The sequence below is a fragment of the Solanum pennellii genome, chromosome 9 (genome assembly GCF_001406875.1).
Source record: "Solanum pennellii chromosome 9, SPENNV200".
Lineage (NCBI taxonomy): Eukaryota > Viridiplantae > Streptophyta > Magnoliopsida > Solanales > Solanaceae > Solanum > Solanum pennellii.
Window position 1 is genome coordinate 24,479,378 of NC_028645.1, and position 22,387 is coordinate 24,501,764.

Here is a 22,387-nt window from a genome sequence, read left to right on the forward strand (position 1 = left end):
TAAACCCCCCCCCCCCCCCCCCAAAAAAAAAAAGAAATTGTCAAACAAGTCATATCTTCATCATCTTTTGAAAATATATTCATCTATAACAATTGGATATGAGTATCCATGAAATGGAATACAAACTTAGGAAAATCGACATCACTTTTCCGCTCGTAACATAAAGCTCATTCGAGGGATCTTTTTTTTTTTCTCTTTTCAGTCGTGACACAATATAACAATTAGATAATAAAAGCGCATACTTAAATTGATCACACAATTTAACTTTACATTTAATCATTTCCAACATAGTTGATTCAAGTTTCCTGTAAATTTCCTCAAGAATTCATGAGGTGTGTAGGCATAAACTCTAACTTCTTACCTCCAACGCTATCATTTTTGACATTTAGATAGTAGAGTATGTAGCTAAAAAATATATGAACATCCGAACATGTAAATCTACACTAAAAGATCTGTAAAAATGTGTTTATAAAAAAGTATTAATCATTAGATGTGAAAATATACTAGTTGAATTAAGATAAGAGAAATAAGTATTTTTTAAATAAGTTATCATTAAAGATTGTCTCAAATTGCTTCTGGTGTACGTGAGTTGCTTGAGTGGTGAGAAAGAGAAGGAGAATGAAAATAATGAGAAGAAAGCGTGGAAGAGTCCTTTTTATTTTTGGTAAACCATGTAAGAGTCCTAAACAAACTTGTATAATTAATTTAGACTCAAGTTACACATATAATACTCTTTTAATTATTTTTATTTAAATATTAAAAATATGTGAATATATTAAGAGAAAACATAAACATTTCTAAAAATGAGGTGATCATATAATTTTCTTGGGTGGATAGTAACTAAACTCTTATGAAATTGGACACTTTTTTTTATGAACATTGAGATCCACAAATACTTGCGTGAATATTTAACAAAAAAATCATACCAAAATAATAATTAAGACTCTACATTACATTACATAAAAATATTTTTTATTTTTATCGAGCATAATTATATTACAAAACATAACATATTGAGGTATATTTTGGCTGAAGATTTTTATAAAAACAATGCAAAATATTGTTTAAAATCCCCACACACAAAAAAAAAGGAACTAATTCAGGCTTCTATGTATAGCTTAGTACTTGTCCAAACATTCAACCATAGGGTTTTGGACTTTCACTAGAAGTGACTTGAATTAGTGATTATAGAAATTATAAGAAATGAACTTTTTTTTTTATCTATTAGAATATTGCCGATTAGTTGGTTGGCTATCTGAACTCTCATCCAATGGTGAGGATTCAATTCCTCATATTGTTATTCCATTTCCCCACCCCCAATTTTTACTTTTAATTTAAAATGTGAAATAGAATATTTATTGAAGAGGCAATTGCATTATGCGAGAACTAAGAATAAATAAGCTATGATATCTCTCTCTCTCTGATTTATGATATGACCTAGTTCAAACCAGAGAAGAAAATCTTTTAAATAGATTGTTTTCATAATATTTTTACCAATGTAATCTCATAATTCATATTGAAAAAAATTAATTTTGTTGGGTAAAGACATTAGATTAATTGAACATAACAAAAAAAGACATTCATCAAGAGTATAGTTTGTTAAATTTGTGACAGACATTAAAAGAACTTATTTTAGTCGAACTTGAATGATTAAAGTTGCTCAATAGTATAACTAGTGACAAATTTAAGATTTAAATTTGATGTGTTCGAATAATATTTAATGTTCTTAGCACGAAACTCATCAGACTTATAAGGTTATGAATTAAAATTTAATTGTCGTTGAAATTTTTGTCATTACTTGTAAAAAAATTTATTCTCCAAATAAAAAATAGAGTTTGGTGCTTTAACGCAGGTAATTGTATTTAATTGAGTTTTGCAGGGTGTATAGAACCAACAATGGAAGTTTATACCATTAATGTGATCATAATTGATGATAACTTTTTAATTCGCAATTCATTTGGTTTAGTGGAAAAATTAGTTAGCATATCTTTACCTATGTTGATTTATTTAATTTCCCATGAAATATTATAGTAGATTCAACAAAAAAAAAAATTGGATAATCATGATAACAATTAAATTTGAAAATAAGTATTGAAATAACAAGAGAATATCAAGATAATTTTTGGCATTTCATACGTAAAGTTTCTCCTACAAAAGAGTAAGAGGTTATAACTATTTTATTTGTAATATAACACTAAGATGATAACATTGCAATCTCATAAAAGCTTCTAGGACAAGTTTACTCTTCATCAATCATTATTTTTCATATTCGATAACATTTAGCAACTCTTCATTTTGCAAAAAAAAAAAAAAAAAAAAGACAAAAAAAAAACATGTTAATCATCTATAGGATATATTTTATATACATTGTTAACTTCAATATACATGATGAGATGAACACTAACCTCTTCAATTTGTTGGTCAACCTCCTTAGATAGCTTGTCTTCATCAAAAGTTAAGCAAGTAAATATACTCCTTCTTCCAATCAACGATGTTTTTTTTTTCTTGCAGAGCAATGAATGTTGAAAAATATGTGCCTCCTTTTCTATTTCCTTCAATGTTCTAAGAAAATAATAGTAAGCAACATAAGAAAAAATCATGAATAATTTAAATAGACAAAATTTGACACAGAAATAGTTTAACTATATATAAAAATAGGTGCTTTTTAATCATGAAAGTAAGATAAATTATATGTTTTAATATATACATAAAAGTAAATTTTGATGGACAATTGATGGATATTATTTGTTAAGAGCCGGATGAGGAGAGAAAACTAAAAAGAAACTCACTTGATCAGTGGCTCATATCTCTCGAATCGTCTAAAAACTGTAAGAAACATTAAAAAAAATTCATGAATATATAAAATAAATAAGATTTTAACTTATATACACTAATAATGTAAAGAAAAACTTACTTTGGCAAGTTCTTGTTGTGAACTAAAACCCCTACTTCTTGAAGAAGCCATTGAAACAAAAAAGAAAATTAATAATCAAGATGGTCTTATTATGCTTCTTTTTCATATGATTTGGTTCTCTTAAGAGGAGAAAACCCATTAAATAAAAGAATTTCATAATGTTCTTACAAAAACTAATGGCCAAAGTTCAAGAAAATGACATGATATCCGTCCACTAAGAAATTAATAAATGAGTTTATGTTTTGTGCATTGTCAGTGTACAAAATTTTCTACACCATTAGTTACTTTTAATGAGATTTAACCATAGTAACTTACTTTAATAAAATAACCATGATTTTTTTTTAAAAAAAAGAAGAAAATCAACAATTTTACTATAAAAAGGACATCAACATGGTAGTTGAATCATACTTGGATTCTAACTAAAATTATTTCCATAATTAAATTATTTGTTTCAAGGTTAATTACAATTATATGTTTAATCGTAGGTTTTTCTCATGCTCTGGTGAACATTGCAGATTTATTGACAATGTAACTATTCTCTCTTCATTGATATTTTAATTTTAGGTATACTTATGATGTGATTTATGTGTACTGTGTCTCATTTAATTGTTTGCACAATCAATTCTCTAATACGATTTCACGGCTTATAACTCATTGTATCTTACTATAGATAATGGTGTTCTCCATACCATACAATATCATATATATGTAGGCTTGATATTCGGATTTAATTTGTAGATAAAATAATACTAGTTGGAATTAGATAAATGTGATGAAATCTAACCTTTGCATCGAACTTCTTTAACAGGGTGGATCGCTTGAGTGTAAAAATCATGTGGGGTTTGGTTTTCCTTAGCTGGGAAGAGAAAACAGGACTGTTTTTTTTTTTTCAATTACTTTCAGTCAGTCAACTGAGTTTGCTTTCTAGTAGGTTGGAAGTTCATGGAGCATGCTTTTCCATCAACCCCAAATGGTTTCAGCACACCAGCAAGCTCATCGACTTAAGCAATCGTGCACAAACGCCAAAAGATACTCTAAAGCAACAACGCCTTGTTAAGTTGGCATGCAGTCAATAGCTACTTCCCTAAACTCGCTACTATTTTCAAGCTCAATGATAAAACATCTTGGTGCTGCATCTGTATCTGATTTAGTCAGCTGTAATTTGACGAAATGTTTTCTTCATCAAATAATCATGTTTTATCGTTGGATCTACCATTAGACAATGACATTCTGCTAGACTTTTCGAAACTCATGCAAATGTATTTGGGAAGCCCGTCCAATGTATGCTCATTGGCCTCGTCAGTGAGAGTTCCCTTTGAACCTCTTCTGTTATCTTCAAGGAACGAGCTTTTGTCTCAATTATGATGCATCCACGATATTGGTTATTAATACAAGTGAAGTGAATAAACTTTTCATGAGAATAGGTGGTCAGGTGAAATTTTCTCAGAAAAAATCTTTAAACTATACTATAATCCGTGATTCCTCAATGTTGGGAGCCAAAGTCAATTGGAGCTCTACTGAACCATACTCATCGGCTAAACAAAATTGAAGTTGTTTCGAAGAGAAAAATGAGACGCTTTATGCTTTCAAATATAATTTTATTCAAATTTGTGCTATTTTATGAAATGAAAGTTTTGTTGGAGTTGTCAGAATAAAGTATCTAATGTACTCCCTCCGTCCCATTTTACGTGGCACAATTTCTTTTTTGGTGAGTTCTAAAAAGAATGTCACATTTTCTTATATTGTAATTATTTAAAGGTACAATTCATTTTTTATTCTTCTTGGTCCCACTTAATTAAATTATACTACTCTAATACATTTATGAGGAGATATAAAAGTGAATTTACTTTTTTGAAGGGCAATTCGGTAAACATTTCAAAGCCTTCTTTATTTCTTAAATTCCGTGCCGGGTCAAATATTGCCGCATAAAATGGGACGGAGGGAGTAATACAAGTCCATCTTGGTACTATTATCAATAAAAACTTATTGGATTCATTTACGAGCTAGACATGTATCTCTTGTTTTGCTATCTTTGAAATGTAGAAATTAAGACGAAACTCAGACTCCTGATGCTATAACCAGCAGGTTAGGGAGAAGGAAGAGGGAAAAAACTTAACAACATCTAGTGTTATCACATGTACTTACAAACCGGAAGGAACACAATAAGTCATGTCCCAGCCTTGTTAACATTGCGAATATGAGAGTTTCGAGTGCTCTGGTCTATTACATAGCAAAAGTACCATCAAGTGATGGAACTCGATAGAGAGGAGCAAGAAAATTGAACTTATTACAAAGATCATTCCTTATTACATAATCATTTATGTTGTTATGAACTAATGCACTTTCAGCTGCATCATTAATTTTGTTTTCATATATTTATTATAGGCTAATTGACCGAAGGCAAACCTCTTTTAAACTACTCAACAAAGATTTTTCTTCAGGGATAGTGAAAGACTATGTGATACTGGTAGACCTATATTTAAGATTCCAACATCAGTAGAAATAGGGGCGAAGCCAACATGTTGTTAGGGGGTTCAACCTCCTTCAGCGGAAAATATTACTATTTATATGTGGTTAATTTTTTTTATGTATATATAGTAGATGTTGAACTCCCTTCGTTTAATTTGTGAGTTTACTTCTTCAAATTTTGAACCCCCTTACTAGAAATACTAGTTTCGCCACTAAGTAGAAACATGTTTTATAAACCAACTAAAGTTAGCCAAGGAGTTCATTAAAGTCTCAACAAATTATATATGTTTTTATTATAAACAAAGAAAGTGAACTAAGAAGATAGTAATCAATTGAAATCAGTTACCAAAGGAAAGATTCAAAACAAATAAGAATAATAAACATCATTCCATTATTTATTCCAAGAAATAGTGTAACAATAGACCAACTCTCCGCTTCTTTCCACAATCTTAATAAGCGAGAAAAAACAGTTGACAAAACTAAAGTATGAGTGACATATATCATTTTCAACAAGTTCTCAAAGCATGTGACACAAACTTGATTTGTTTGTCATCGTTAGTTAAGGATGATGCAGTGCACAAATCTGCTAAAAGTAATTTATAAGAGAAAGAGAGCATCTGGATGCTAATTCAGGACAATGTACGAGTTTGATTTGCATGATACTGGTACAAGAACCCACACTAACATATTGAACTATGTAGGACGATGTTGTTGGACTGGAGTTGAAGCCACTTTCATAATATCCTAAAATGAGAGTAATAATTCATCAACACGCAGTAAAAAACATATAAACGATACGATCAAAGGAAGAATAGTTCTTTACCGTAAATGAGATGGCATAAGGATAACCAATATTCTCAAAATATTCTTGATAGAATTCTGTATAAGTATTAGAGTTTGTACTACATATGAAATTTAGAATTTATTACAATTAGAATAACCTTTGATGTGCAAATTGATAATGCTTTTCTGACTTTGTAGCTCGTTGAGATAATCTAATTGAATGGATCATAATGTTATTAAACCACAAAGTAGACGGTTTCAAGTTTTGTGTTACATTTGGAGAATCATTAACTTTTTCTTTGGTAGCATTTCTTGTCCATCGATCTGATAAATAATATGCCGGAAGCGAGTGAATGTCTTTTTTTTTTTATAAATATCATTAGTATATGTCTACACAGAACTACTATAAACTCAAACTTGTGATATGAACAAACAACTTTTTCACGTCTAGTTTAACTATATATATCGACTTTTGTCTCTGAAGTTGATGCACTTTATAGATGTTTGCTCCATCCTTAACATTAATTTTCTCAGAGATAAACTTTTGTGACTTAAATAAGTTCTTCTTGAAAAATCTGAGATATTTTTCTTGTATATTTCTTTGCCGCTTCATCCTCCATAGGGTACAAAGTTTTCAAGATAGGTCTTGAATATTTTGTCTTGTAATCCTACTCCCTTACTTTATTGTATCTAGTGTGAATAGCCTTATCATATTGTACCACAAATTGGAGTACTAGAATTCAGATAATCTTTAAAAAATTGTTCATACTCTCACTTCTTTGACTTGTTGACATGCGTGCACAAAATGCAGTACGCACATACGCCGGTATTCATTTTTCACAAATTGTATATATTCTCTACAATCAACTATTTTCTTCTAAATTATATATTTTCATCCCTTAGATCCACATTGTTTCAAACTCCTCAGGAGTGGTCATACCATGAATACACCAACTAAATTTTTTACTGAAATCACCATACTTATGGCAAACATGACTTAAATATTCTGGAATCTTCTTTGTTATATGCCACATACAAAAGTGATGTTTACTGTAGGAAAAATTGTTGCGACTGCATTTTTTATGGAAGAATTTTGATCTGTTATGATTGTATGAGGTGCAACTCCAAACATTGTCTCTTCCCAAGTGCATAGTAACCACTGGAAAGTGTCTTGACTTTCATCCCAAAGTAGAGCGTAACCAAATAAAAGAGATTGATGATGATTGTTAACTCCTATAAATGGAACGAAAGACATATTATATTTATTTATCATATATGTTTGATCAAAAACCATATCTTCTCCGAAATTCAGCATCAACCCAAAAACAATTAGCTAAACTACCATCTACATCCATCTATATAGCATAAAAGAACATAGATTCTCATGTTAACGCTTTTGAAAATATTGTAGCATTAATTGTGCATCTCCTTTTTCGAGATCCTTTTTTCTTCTCATTTGCAAATAATTCTGAATATCTTGACCTGTTAAATTCATTCTTTCAACACCCCCTGCTTGATTTATCAATACTGACACTATTTTACTTGGATGGACTCCATAGTTATCCAACAAAACAATAAGATTTTTTTGGGCTTCTGTTTTTTTCCTTTTTTACCGTAAGAACTTTTGACTATTTGAAGATGCAAGTTCATGATTGTGCTCAACAACAAGCCTACAATCAACCCATTTATCTTCTCCTTTCTTCGATATATATAACAACGTCTTGCATCCTTCTCTGGTTTCGTCTTGTGGTTTATTACTTTCTAAATTTTTCTTTGAACGTAACCCTTGCATTGAATAGACAAACTTTTGACCAATTATTGATTATTTTTTCTTGATTTAGTCATACGACCACGACGCACACTAAAACGACTACGATGAGCATAATCAAGATAAAACTTAAAGGAATCATCAAGTGACTGAAAATACTTACCTATGTAGGGGTCTTTAGAAATTTTTCCACCTATATCGGAAGTAGTTCCAGTTCCATCGACGTCACTTTCTTCTAAGGAAACTTCAACTCCTATATTTTGCTCATCTATGATTGAGTTTTTCATTAATCCCGCAAATTTGATTCTGCAAATTCACCTGCAAAGAAAATATTTACACTTATCAATAAAAAACTAATAATTTATATAGGGGAAACGTTTACAAGAATCAATAATTCTCCACTAACTAGAAGAAGCTTATCAAGTTTCAAAATTGTTTGATACTTTATAAATTATTTCTTAACAGGGCGACAATGTTTGACACTATGAAAAGTTTGATGTTGTGAAGAATTACTTGAAAAATGAGGAAAATCTACAATAAACGTATAACTGTAATTAACTTTGGGAAAAAAATAATTTAATTCGTGAAAAATTTTTAGTTATAATCCAAGTATGATTCAACTACCTTGTTGATGTCCTTTTTTTAGTAAATTGTTGATTTTTTTTTAAATATTAATTATGGTTATTTTATTAAAGTAAGTTATTGTGGTCATTAAAAGTAACTAATGGTGTAGAAAATTTTGTACACTGACTGTGCACAAAACTTACTCTTTTTTTTTTTTTACCATATTCCTGAGATATGCCAAAAAAATAAAATTTATTAATTTCATTGTTGACTGATATCTTGTCATTTTCATTAACTTTGACCATTAGTTTTTTTTAAGAAGATCATGGAATTCATCTATTTAAAGGGCTTTCTCCTCTTATGAGAACCAAGTCATATGAAAATAGGCACAATAAGACCATCTTGATTCTTGATTTTCTCTTTTTTTTCAATGGCTTCATCAAGAAGGGGTTTTAGTTCACAATAAGAATTTGTCATCAAGTGAGTTTTTCTCTACATTATTAGTGTATATAAGTTAAAATCTTATTTATATTATATACTTATGAATTTTTTTTAATGTTTCTTACCTTTTTTAGAGTTCAAGAGATATCATGTCACGACGGGGGAGCACCCCCTAGAAGTCACATGTCGTACTTGACCTTCGGAAGTCTTTTACAAGCTCATAAACATCACTCATTGCATTGTCATAGGAAATTTAATGGAAAAGTCAAAACTTTTCATAGCACATCGTATGCTATAATCATCATTTCATATAAACATAATATTAGTCATAATACGTAGTTAGACCTTTAAGTCTCTTTTGCCATCTTAGACTCAACATCAATAGAGTAGAATAGGGACACAACCCTTAACAACATAACATATTTAACTAAGCTATTACATAACTTTAATTAAGAACATAACATGGAAATCCTTGAAACATAAGGACCCCTTTTCTTGAACTTGGGGAAGCTATCCAAGCCCTTCACTTTAAGAGACATCCTCTAGTCATCACCACCTACACTTTATAGAAAAATATGAAGAAGAATGGTGGTAGTACAAGAATGCACTAAGTACAACAACCATGCAAAAATATGCATTTAAAGAGGACATTTTATCAGAAACCATGCTTCACGCCTTTTTTGTGAAACTCCTTAAACATTAACATAATGAGCATCATACAACTTACATACTTCATATAGGAATGTACAATAATCAAAACACCACATAAATCCACATAACTCATTTAAGGCACATCTAACATTTCATAACATTATTCTTACATTACCTTAAGTCCTTTACCCCTAAGTAACTCTCTAGTAACACTTCGTGTAATGCATGAATAGTTTTCCATTCCACTACCCACACTAAACCATCACCTTAAGGTCACCTAGGTGAACATCACAAACCTTCATTAACACCAAACACATATACATATACATAGAGGCATAGCATATGATGACAATAAAAGCTTCACATATAACTCAACATAATGCATGAACCTCATATAAGACTCATTCCAAGACTACATGCAAGACAAGAATTCCAACATCATCATACTAAGGAAATAGTAAACATATACATACTTGGAATTCATTTCATGGAGACATTATAAGACCTTACTCATAATCCCAATCTAAGCCTACTATTGCAATGTACATGTGAAGTCCCATAACCTCACACATACTCATTAAACTCATAAAGAGACCATAGGCATACCATTTACTAAATACATCAACATGAAAACCATAGTCAACTACATACATAAGTAGGACCTTCATCATATGTCAAGTAAGAGAAACATCATGCATACAAAGTGAGACCTTCATTGTATAGACTTCATAGGACTCATACTATGCATATTATCATACAAGTAGGTCAATACCATAATGACATGCATAAAATACATAGACATATGCATATACATATATAACGCCTTCCTAGAACTCCCTTAAGACCTACTTGTGCAATACATATGTAAAGTCTCATACCCTCACCTACAATAAGCAACTTCCCTTAGGTTATTCTAGTTAGGGTTCATTATGTTACTTCCATTTCCATTTTACTTTAGGGAAATCCTATCCTTAATAGAAAATAAGACAATGTTAGATAAACATGAAGTCCGGGGTTATGGAACCCCACACCGAAAGGAGGTTCTCTACTTGCCAAGGTAGAACATTAACATCATTCTAGCATATTAGGTGGATCCACTTGCAAGGTCCTATGGGGCAACATAGTTAAGGAACTAGGAGAAATCTATTGGACCCTCTACATGTCCATTATCATTGGATTCCTCATCGCATGCGAAACCACGGGTGAATCTCCCTCCCAGGGAAGTCAACACCTCATGTGGGCCCATAGGCAAATCTCTGTCGAAGGGAAGTCAACACCTTATGAGAAACCATAGGTGAATCTCCCTCCAAGGGAAGTCAACACCTCTCATTTTCAAGTTCACTTAGTGCTAAACTAAGTTCCATTTTTAGAAAAGCCTTTATTAAAATTATTTTCATAAAATAGGCTTTAGGAGAATTAATCTGTTATATGCTTATCTCATAGGTTATAGATGAGAAGTGTACTTTCATCAAACTAAATCATGTGAGAATGTCCTTCAACATGGGCATAACATATCTATCCAAGCATAGTCTAGTTTAGAGTACAATTGAGCAAACCTTTCAAAAGGCTCTACTTACTAGTTTATCATACACAATTAATTATGAATTCATTCGTGTGTGTGAACATGTTCATACATGACGAAACCTTTCACATACCATATATAGACACTATACATATGCATTCTTCATCATATCATATACTTTCATGTTCATAGCTTAATCATACATTCATATTCATGTACATAGAGTAATCACCCTAGGAACTATTCTATCAAGGTAGACATGTGCAATGTATAGGCAAAGTCTCATACCCTTACCTATACTAGTTCACCTATCAAGTCATCCTAGTTAAGATACATTATCACACTTTCATGACATATACTTTACATGCATAGTAGTAGACAATAGTGCATATGAGAACCATCCTTTCATTAGACACCATGAATCTACCCTAGTCATAGATATCCATGAGATGTGTGTGTGCATATTGGTCAACATGATCACATAATGGATATCAAAATAACATTAAGGCAACCACCCTCTTAAGATCACAATACACATTCATGTTTAGACTAAACACCACATTATAGCATAGGATAGAAGGCATATTCATCATTTACATCTAGGAATCCTAATTATGCTTAAGAAAACACATTCATATAGGGGTACATAGGTAGGGGTCATTCATCAATAATAATTCATCAATGTCACATGTATATACCCTCCTAAGCCTAGAATGATCATTCATATGTAGGAGACTTCGTCAACATACCTAGAACATGATACTAGTAAAGGAGACTAGACATGCAACTTCACATTGTGTGATTATCATAACCACACTTCATAATTCATAAAATTTGCTTCAAGGCCATGATCAAAACAAATAGAGATTGACAAGAATGTAAACACCGCCACCATAAGTGGATCATACCACACAATGCCCTTCAAGGCCAATGTGACTACCAATTCTATACAAAGTAGAAGGAATAGGGAAATCTTACCAATTCTCCTTGCTTTGGTCATCATTGATCAATTACCAATAATTCATCATCGATTCACATAGAAAACAGTATCTATAATCAATTTAACATAATTGAATCATACTATAATCAACCTAACATCAAGATCACAATGTCCACATTATAGGCTAAATTAAGAAATTCGGAGGATCATAGGTTCATAATGAAATTGGATCGAAATTCACATTAAAAACAGCAGCTAATCATCAATTTATCATAATCATGCTTTTGAAATCATTTTGAGAAGGAACCCATGGCTAGATTGAAAGATAGAGAGTTTGATAATGAAATCTCACTGAAAAGCTTTGAAGGAACTCCTTTGATGAATGGATAACTAAGGATGAAGGATCACCATACCTCATTATATGAAAATTCCACAAAAACGTAAACAATAAAGCTCGAGAATCCATAACTAAGGTTGTTCTTGAGCTTCATCTCCAGTGGAGGTTTCTAGAGAGGATTTGTTTTGAGAGGGAAGGGTGAGATTTGAAGAATAAATTGGAATAGGGTTTTTTATATTGTTAACTAACTCAATATGCCAAAATACCCCATAATAACCGTCCATACTCTTTTTGGGACGTGGGGTGAATTTTTCACCCCTTGCATGGCAGTGTTTAAGACAGTGTTGCAGGCCTCCATCGATGGAGGGCAGTCGATGGACCCTTGGTGTAACGACGACCTGTTCTGCACTTCCGTGCTTTGTGACAGAGACGACCATTTGGGGGATTAATCTCCCACACCTAAGTGTGGATCAATGACCCTCATTGATGGGGCGTAGATTGAGGGACGATCCGTTGATTGAAGCTCGTCGATTGGACACAGCCAAGGCAGTGACTAGGCAACGTTTGGGTCCTCCTTAAGGACCCCTTGGGTGGTCCTTGGGGAGTCGTTCCCAAACGTTTCAAATCTAATTACGATCATAAACATGTTAAGTACATGCCCTATTAAATTGAGCATCAAACAACTTGTACAACATACCAAGGCATACTAGCACGTCTAAGGTCTAACTTTCGAATGTCTCGGACGTTTGACCTCCGTTCCACTTCAAATAAAGTATACACATTGTAAAACACTTAATTAACATGTTATTAACCTTTTTATACATATGTGAGGCTCTATACACCTTAGTTAATTTTGAGAGACCTTACAAGTCACTTATCAAGTGAGTTTCTTTTTAATTTTATCTCCTCATCCCGATCTTAAGTAATAACATCCATCAATTGTGCATAAATATTTTTTTTTGTATAATTATCTTACTTTCATGATTCAAAGCACTTATTTTTTTAATATATGGTTAAACTATTTCTATGTCAAATTTTATCTATTTTAAATTCTTCATGATTTTTTTCTTATGTTGCTTACTATTATTTTTTTAGGACATTGAAGGAAATAGAAAAGGAGACACATATGCTTCAACATTCATTGGTCTGCAAGAAAAATTTATTGTTGTTGGAAAGGAAGAGGGTATCTACTTGCTTAACTTTTGATGAAGGCAAGATATCTAAGGAGGTTGACCAACAAATTGAAGAGTTAAGTACTCATCTCATCTGATATATTGAGGTTGAAAATGTATATAAAATATATTCTATATATATGTCACATGTTGCAACAAGAAACGACTAGAGAAGAGTTTACAATATGAAAATACTTATTTTTGAAAAGAATAAGAAAATAGTGAGTTTTGGTCAACTGTAAATGATCATAACTACTAGCTCAGGATGAGTTAGAGTAGTTCCAGATTTGGTCGGAAAATCCTTAGAATAATCTTTCCTACGCTGCGAAGTTTGCGCGATTTCGATATCGTATGAGTGAGGTTGTGTCTTTCGATGTTGGGTTGTTGGATTAAGGAAAGTCCAATCAAGATTTGGGAAGGGCAAAGTTGTCTTTCCCTTACCCAATTATATTAATTCGTGTTTAGGAATTAATTGGGGTAAAAGCAGACCTTTGTTCAGTTAGGAAAAAGACATTTCACGTTAGGGCTTGAAGAAAGAGAAAATAGGAGAGAAATCAAGAATTGCCAAGAACACTCAAGTTTTGTGTGTAGAATTCGTTGGGGCGTTATCCCTAAAAAGATATGTGAGATCACATAGTGTTGGTTAATTCACCCACACGACAATCTTGTTTAAATTCAACGAATCTAAGTATTTGAATGTCAAGAAAGTGGGTTCTTGAAGAACATTGTTAAGGTTTTTGTTGAATTTTTGATGGTTGTGTTGTTGAAGTTCTGATTCATGTTTCGAGGTGAAATTTTATGTTAAATCTATTGTGCATTGATATTACTAATGATCCTAAGTGTTTGGATAAAGAACCACGGATGTTTGGAGGATTTAAAGATGAAAAACGAAGGAGAAAAGTCAAGAACACTTGGGATAAGGGTTGGGGTGTCGCGCCTCTCAGAGCCCCAAAAGAGAATATCTGGCCATAGGGCCTTGGGCACCGTGCAATCTAGAGAATCCCATGCTGCTCTCTGAGGTTTGCGCGCTGGCGCCCTGCGCCTCTCAAAGCGCCAAGGACACCAGTTCTCCCCATTCTTCACCCACCTTTTTTTATAGGTTCCTAAGTGATGTACCTATGCTTCTTAGTTTATTCCAACACTGTAAGGAATATATAAACATCACGAAATTATCCAAAAATATGAGATCATGAACCTTGAATCCAAAATCCAATTCAGGGAAAGTTAATATCTTAGTTAAAGAAGTTAAGAAGCAAGGCAAATCGAAGTTCTTAAAGGTTTTAAAGAGTCTTTAGCAACGTTTTAACTTTGTTTTTAAGATTCAACTTTCAAGTTAAGTAAAAAATAATGAGTTGGTTTTATTTTCAAAAGTTAAAAGGGAACTATGTATTACGTAAGAGTTGTTTTAAGACTCAAGTTTCAAGCTATGTAATGAGTAAAAAGTTGAGTTTATTTCTCAAAAGTTATAAGGGAACTAAGAGTTTATAAATATTTTCACAATTTAGATAAGAGGAAATGAAGATTTCTCAAAAGAGTTTTGAGCAAGGAAAGGGAACATTGATTCCAAGAGAGGTTTTAAAGTTAAGTGTTGAGTAATTATCTCAACCCAAGGAATGAAATTGTTTCAAAAACACTTGAAGCTAAGTATATTGTTGGGAGTAGTATTGAGCACCCATATGGCAATGTGAATTTATACTAACTCAAATCTCAAAAAATCATGTAGCCATCATGGGTATTAATGGTTATACTTCTAGACGATCACATAAGTTAGGATAATGGATCCACTAAGTAAAGTAAGGTCCTATACCGATGGCAAGGTATAAGATGGTCCTCGGCAGTGTGAGGTAAAATAAAACGTCATACCATCACTTACGCTCATAGTGATGGTTTTCGGTTAGAGAATGTGCCAAAAAAGTTACATTACTTTAAAGAGAAAAGACATAAAATCACCATTGAAGTTGTTTTGAATTTTCAAAAAGACATTTTAAATTTGCGAGTATTCTATTACCCCATGAAACTATCTAAATCTACAATAAATATACCATTTTGACTAAATTTAATACAACTCGTGTTGTCACAAAATATGGGCGAAGGACTGTTGATAAAACTTTATACCAATGTAAAATTGCCATTTGGCACTTCCAATTTGAATTATCGAAAAAAAACTGTAAAAACTCATCTATGAATTTTTTTAACTTTATTAGGGATAGATTTTTATTTTTTCAAATCTTTTTTCTCATCTTCCCTACCATCATTAGCTTACCCATATTTCTTGGACATCTATGCCTTCCTTCATATTTTTTTCTTTTTCTCTTTTTTCTTTCTGGTGTTTTTTTTAAAATAATGTTATTTAGTTCCTTTTTTTTTTTCGAAAAACAAATTAGTTTAGTGATTTTTTTTGTTCCTAAAAATCAAGATTGGGATTCGGGAGTAATTAAACAATGAAAAACTCAATTTGGGAGTAAGAGTTGGAGAAGGTGGTGATTTAAATGTCAGATTTTGACTTGGTAATATTTGAGTATTTATATTAACTATTTGACGATTTTCATAAATAAATTAATGAATAGTATTTTAACTAATTATTGGTAGTGATGCTGCGAAATATGCTCCGCCACAATGTGTTTGATGATTGTTGCAGCACGAAGAGAATGGGATAGAATAGAGTTAAGGTGAAGAAGAAAGAGAAAAAGAAAGAACAGAGTTGAGGTGAAGAAGAAAGAGAAAAAGAAAAAAAAGAAATACAAGATATTAGATAAAAATAATTGAAAATTATTTTTAACACGTGGCAAGTGACTATTAATGCGTGACATACAAATATTTTTGTATAAGTGGTATTGGGTGAAAAATTGGGTATACATTCTATTTTGAAGTTGTTTAATGGGGTAATAGGACACCGCAAAGTTAAAGTGTCTTTTTAAAAATTTGAGACAAATTCGATGATGATATTATATCTTTTCTCTACTTTAAATGAGTAAAGTTAAGTGTATTATTGCGTTATTTTTAATCTAAGATTGTTTTCAGTTTCTTTATAAACTTTATATATATATATATATATATATATATATATTGCATGTGTTTTTCTACTTTATATTGAGTTGAGTATCCATGAGTTGAGAAGTGTCAAGGTAAGTGTTTCTTTCACAATCTCTTTCGAGCCTATGTTTGTTAGCATTGCAACTAGCAAAGTCGTACATTCAATATATTGATGTCAGTTGGCATGCATCGTATTATGATGCAGACACAAGTAACCAGGATCAACATCCAGCGCCCCGTTGATCCAGCTTGAGATCTTAGAGTCTGTTGGTGAGACCTCTTGCCTTCCGGAGGACACATTTTATTTTCTTTCTAGTCTAGTTCATTATAATGTTTTGGGGATTGTCCCAAACTCCATCTTAGTTGTTTAGAGGTTTCATGACATTTATGAATTCATTTGTCTTTACATTATTATTCAATGTTAAAGACTTGGGTTGCCATTCTTTGGCAAGTTGAATGTTATTTCTTTTAACATTCTAAGTTATATATATTTTTTGAGTAATTCAATTTGGTCACTATAATAACGTTAGAATCTTGCGTTGAGTTAAGTAATCCATGACAAGGGTCTGCTCGATGCCAGGTATGGTCTTCGAGTGCCAGTCCCGCCTAGGTTGTAGGCTCGGGGCTTGACAAACTTGGTATCAGAGCACAGAGTTCAAGAGTCCTAGGGAGTCTATGAAGTCACGTCTATAGAGTCCTAGTTATGGTGTGAAGCGCTGAACATCTGTAATTTGGAGACTGCAACATTTAGGAACTATCTCAGTTCTTTCACAATTTTTTCATTCATTAGAGTTGATCTCTAAAAAACATACCTCTAATTCGTGCTTGCGCGTGTTTCAGATAACCATGCCTTCAAGAAGAGCAATCAAATGTCGTCCAGCCACGACAAATGTTGAGCCAGAAGAGCAAGGGGTACCTAATGCACCTGAAGTGCAACCTCAAGGATAAGTCACGAATGCTGAATTCCATGAGGCAATCTGGATGTTAAGCCACGTTTGGCAACAATGAGGAGCTTGACAAGAAGAGGCTGACACTTCAAAAATTCGTGAGTTCTTGAGGATGAACCCTCCAAGTTTCACTGGTTCAAGCACTACTGAGGATACACAGAACTTCATTGTGGAACTAAAAAAGGTGTTCGATGTGATACATGTTGCTTATGTTAGGAGAGTTGATCTAGCTTCATACAAACTTAAAAAGGTTGCTAGGACTTTGTTTGATTAGTGAAAGGAGGGTAGAGATGCGGATGCACCACATCCGAGTTGTTCCTATTTTAAAGAATTTTTTCTGGGGCATTTCTTTACCCGATAATTGAAGGAGGCTAAGGTAAGGGAATTTCTTACACTTAAGCAAGATTTTCTCAATCTGCATGAGTATGGGTTGAAGTTCACCAAACTATCTCGTTATGCTCCAAAAATTGTTAAAGACATGAGGAGTATCTTGGGTTGTTCATCAGGCGGAGAGGGCAGAGCAGCAATGCTGATAGGCGATACGGACATATCAACGTTGATGGTTTATGTGAAGTGGGTTGAGAAAGAAAAGTTGAGGGAGTTCAGAAATTAGAAATCCAAGACAGTGAGTGAGTCTAAGAGGTAGAAGTTTTATGCGAATCATTCGTCCTTTCAAAAGCAAAAGGGACCGGCTACATCATCTGCTAGTGCACCTGCACCCAAAATAAAAGTGAGCATCATGGTCAGAATTCGTAGAACTTGAGAGCTAAGACAACACAGTTTGAAGGTAGTGTGTTACAAGGAGGTAGTTTGTCTCTTGTATGTCCTAGGTCTGGTAGGCACCACTCAAGTAAGTGTTGTGATGGGCAGACAGGTTGCTACAAGTGTGATCAAGAGGGTCCCTTCATGAAAGATGTCATAAGAATAAGCAGGGTGGTGGAAATGCGGGCAATTGAGCCCAACTTCATCAGTTTCTCCACAAGAAATGGTTGCACCTATAGGAGCTACTTTCGGTACTGGAAAAGGACCAAATCACCTCTATGCAATAATGAGTCACTAGATAAACTCTCCAGATGTTGTCACGGGTATGATAGAAATCTTTAAATTTGATGTTTATGCTTTTCTAGACCCAGGATAAAGTTTATCTTTTGTAACCCCTTATGTTGCAAATAAATTTGATATCCTCCCCGAGAAACTTTGTGAACACTTCTGTGTTTCTACACCTGTTGGGGAGTCTATTCTAGTTGAGCGAGGTTATCGTGATTGTTTCATTTCAATCAATCTCAAAGACACCATGGATGATCTATATAACCTAGACATAGTAGATTTTGATGTCATTTTAGGTATGGACTGGCTTCATGCCTGTTATGCATCATTGTAGAACTTGAGTTGTCAAGTTTCAGGTTCCTAATAAGCCAGTCATAAATTGGAGTAGTAGTTCTGCAGTGCCAAAGGGTCATTCCATTTAATACCTTAAGGAATGAAAGTTACAAAGGATTATATCTATCACTTAGTTCTAGTAAATGACCCAAGTGCTAAGGTACTTCCCATTAAGGTAGTTCCTATAGTAAAAGAGTTTCCAGAAGTCTTTTATAATGATCTATTTGGAGTCCCTCATGAGAAAAAAATAGACTCCGACATAGAAATCATTCCAGATACTCGTCCTATCTCTATTCCGTCGTATAGAATGGCAACAGAAAAGTTGAAAGAGTTAAAAAACAGTTGAAAGATCTGTGTGATAAGGGTTTCATTTGACCAAGTGTTTCACCTTGGGGTGCTCCAGTCTTGTTTGTGAGGAATAAAGCTGGTTTCCTTAGGATGTGTATAGATTACCGCCATTTGAACAAGGTTACTATCAAGAATAAATATCTTCTTCAAAGGGTTGATGATCTTTTCGACCAGCTTTAGGGTGTTTCCTGCTTCTGGAAAATTGATCTCAAATCAGGCTACCATCAGTTTAAAGTTAAGGAATGTGATATTTTAAAGACAGATTTCAGAGCAAGATATGAACATTATGCGTTTTTGGTCATGTCCTTTGGTTTGACCAATGTGCCTGCAACAGTCATGGATCTTAAGAATGGAGTCTTCAAACCTTATTTACGAATGTTTGTTATCATCTTCATTATGACATATTAATCTACTCAAGGAATGAAAAAGATCATGCTAGTCATCTCAAAATAGTTCTTCTGACTTTGAATCATAAGGAGTTATATGTTAAGTTCTCAAAATGTGAGTTTTAGATTAAGTCTGTGGAATTCTTGGGCCACATAGTTTCCGGTGATGGAATTATAGTTGATTTTCAAAATATAGAAGCAATTTAGATTTGCCCTAGACCCACGTCTCCAACTGATATAAGAAGTTTCTTGGATTTGGCTGGCTACTATAGAGGTTTGTTGAGGGGTTTTCATCCATTTCTTCTACTTTGACCAAGTTGTCTCAGAAGACATTTAAGTTTAAATGGTATGAAGCTTGTGAGAAAAGCTTTTGGGAATTGAAGAAAAGGTTGATTACTCCCCCAGTTTTGACCTTACTAGAGGGTACTCAATGTTTTGTGGTAAAATTCTGATGCATCAAGAGTTTGTTTTGGGTGTGTTCTAATGTAGAATTGAAAAGTTATAGCTTATGCCTCAAGACAGTTGAAGATTCATGAGAAGAATTATCCAACGCATGACTTAGAGTTGGCTTCTATAGTATTCACCTTGAAGTTATGGCGTCACTATTTGTATTTTTTCATGTTGATGTATTCACTGATCACAAAAGCCTACAACATGTATCCACTTAGAGAGCTTAATCTCAGACAAAAGAGGTGGTTAGAATTGCACAAGGATTATGACATGAGCATTTTTTACAACCCAGGTAACGGTAATGTGGTTCTTTATGCCTTAGGTAGGTTGTCTATGGGTAGTACCACCTCTCTTGAGGAAGAGAAGAAAGAACTAGCATAAGATGTGCATAGACTTGCCCGATTAGGAGTTCGACTAATGGATTCCACCGAAGGATGGATAGTAGTGACGAATGGGGCTGAATCGTCATTAGTGTCAAAAGAAAAATAAAAGCAAGACCAAGATACAATTTTTCATGAATTGAAGGCAAATGTTCATAAGTAATGAGTATTACCTCTTGAACAAGGGCTTAGAATATAGAACTTCTTGAATGGAAGTGAGAAATGATTAATATGGACTTCATCACAGTACTACTAAGGTCTCACAGGCAACATTATTCTATTTTGGTGATTGTTGATAGAATGACAAAATCTACTCACCTTTTGCCGGTAAAGACTATCCATTCGGCAGATGATTATTCTATGTTCTACATTCAAGAAGTGGTAAGGCTTCATGGAGTTGCGGTCTCCATTTTTTCAGATAGAGGTGCACAATTACTACATAATTCTGGAAATCTATTCAGAATGGTTTGGGTTCAAAGGTGAACTTGAGTACTGCCTTTCATCCTCAGACTGAAGGGCAAGCAGAGCATACTATCCATTCCTTAAAAGATATATTGATGACTTGTGTGATTGATTCAAGGGAAAATGGGATGATCACCTACCTCTCATTAAGTTTTCTTACAACAACAGTTACCACTCTATTTTCCAAATGGCTCCTTATGAAGCTATTTATGGGAGAAGATGCAAATCTCCTATTGGATGGTTTGAGGTTGGTGAAGCAGGTTTATATGATCATATTTAGTTCACCAAGCTATGGAGAAGGTAAAGGTGATTCAGGAGAGGTTGAAAACGGCAGAATCGTAAAAAATCCTACACTAATGTTAGGGAGAAGACCATTAGAGTTCGAAGTAGATGATTGGGTATAACTGAAAGTTTCGCCCATGAAGTGTGTTATGAGGTTTGGTAAGAAGAGGAAACTCAGTTCCCCGTATGTTGGACCTTATCGCATAGCCAAGAGAATTATGCAGTGTAGCTTATGAGTTGGAACTACAACAAGAGTTAGTAGAAGTTCATCTGGTGTTTCACATCTCCATGTTGACAAAGTGTATGGCTGATCCTTCCTTGATCATTCCAATTGAAAATATAGTGATCAAATATAACGTATCTTATGAGGAGATTCCGGTGCAAATCCTAAATCGCCAAGTTCGCAAGTTGAGAACAAAAGAGGTAGCATGAGTCAAGGTCCTTTGGAGGAACCAATTTGATTGAGAAGCCCTTGGGAAGATGAAGATTACTTGAAAAAGAGATATCCACATCTCTTTGAATTCGGAGAAAATGCATTTCAAGGTACTAATTTTCTTCTTAGTACTATTTGATTTTGAGTAAGAATGTTTTTTGGTTAGAATTACTTGTGGGTGTTTGAACTTGATATTAAGATTCAAGTCTAGAAGTCAAGAAGCAAGTCAAATCAAAGTTCTTAAAGGTTTTCAAAATTCTTTAACAACATTTTAACTTTATTTTTAAGACTCAAGTTTCAAGTTAAGTAAAGAGTTGACTTCATTTCTCAAAAGTTATAAGGGCATTAAATATTCTCTAATAGTTATTTTAAGACACAAGTTTCAAGTTAAGTAAGAGTAAGAGTTGAGTTCATTTCTCAAAATTTATACGGGAACTAATTATTCCCTAAAACTTTATAAATGTTTTCACATTTAAGATAAGAAGAAACTAAGATATCCCAAAAGAGTTTTGAGTAGGAAAAGATAACATAGATTCAAAAAGATCTTTAAAGCTAAGTGTTAAGCAATTATCTCAACCAGAAGAAAGAAGTTGTTTCAAAAAGACATGAGCTAAGTATAATTTTAGGAGTAATATTGAACACTGATATGGGGGTGCAAGTTCATAATAACTCAAATCTCAATAAACCATGTAGTCATCATGGGTATTAAACAATCTTACTTTTTT

The 22,387-nt window shown here is 33.1% G+C and overlaps 1 pseudogene; it reads right to left on the minus strand.

The window, feature by feature from the left end:
- LOC114074022 overlaps positions 1-6,960 on the minus strand; it is a 39,811-nt pseudogene extending 32,851 nt beyond the window's left edge.
- Between the last annotated feature and the right edge of the window lie 15,427 nt (positions 6,961-22,387).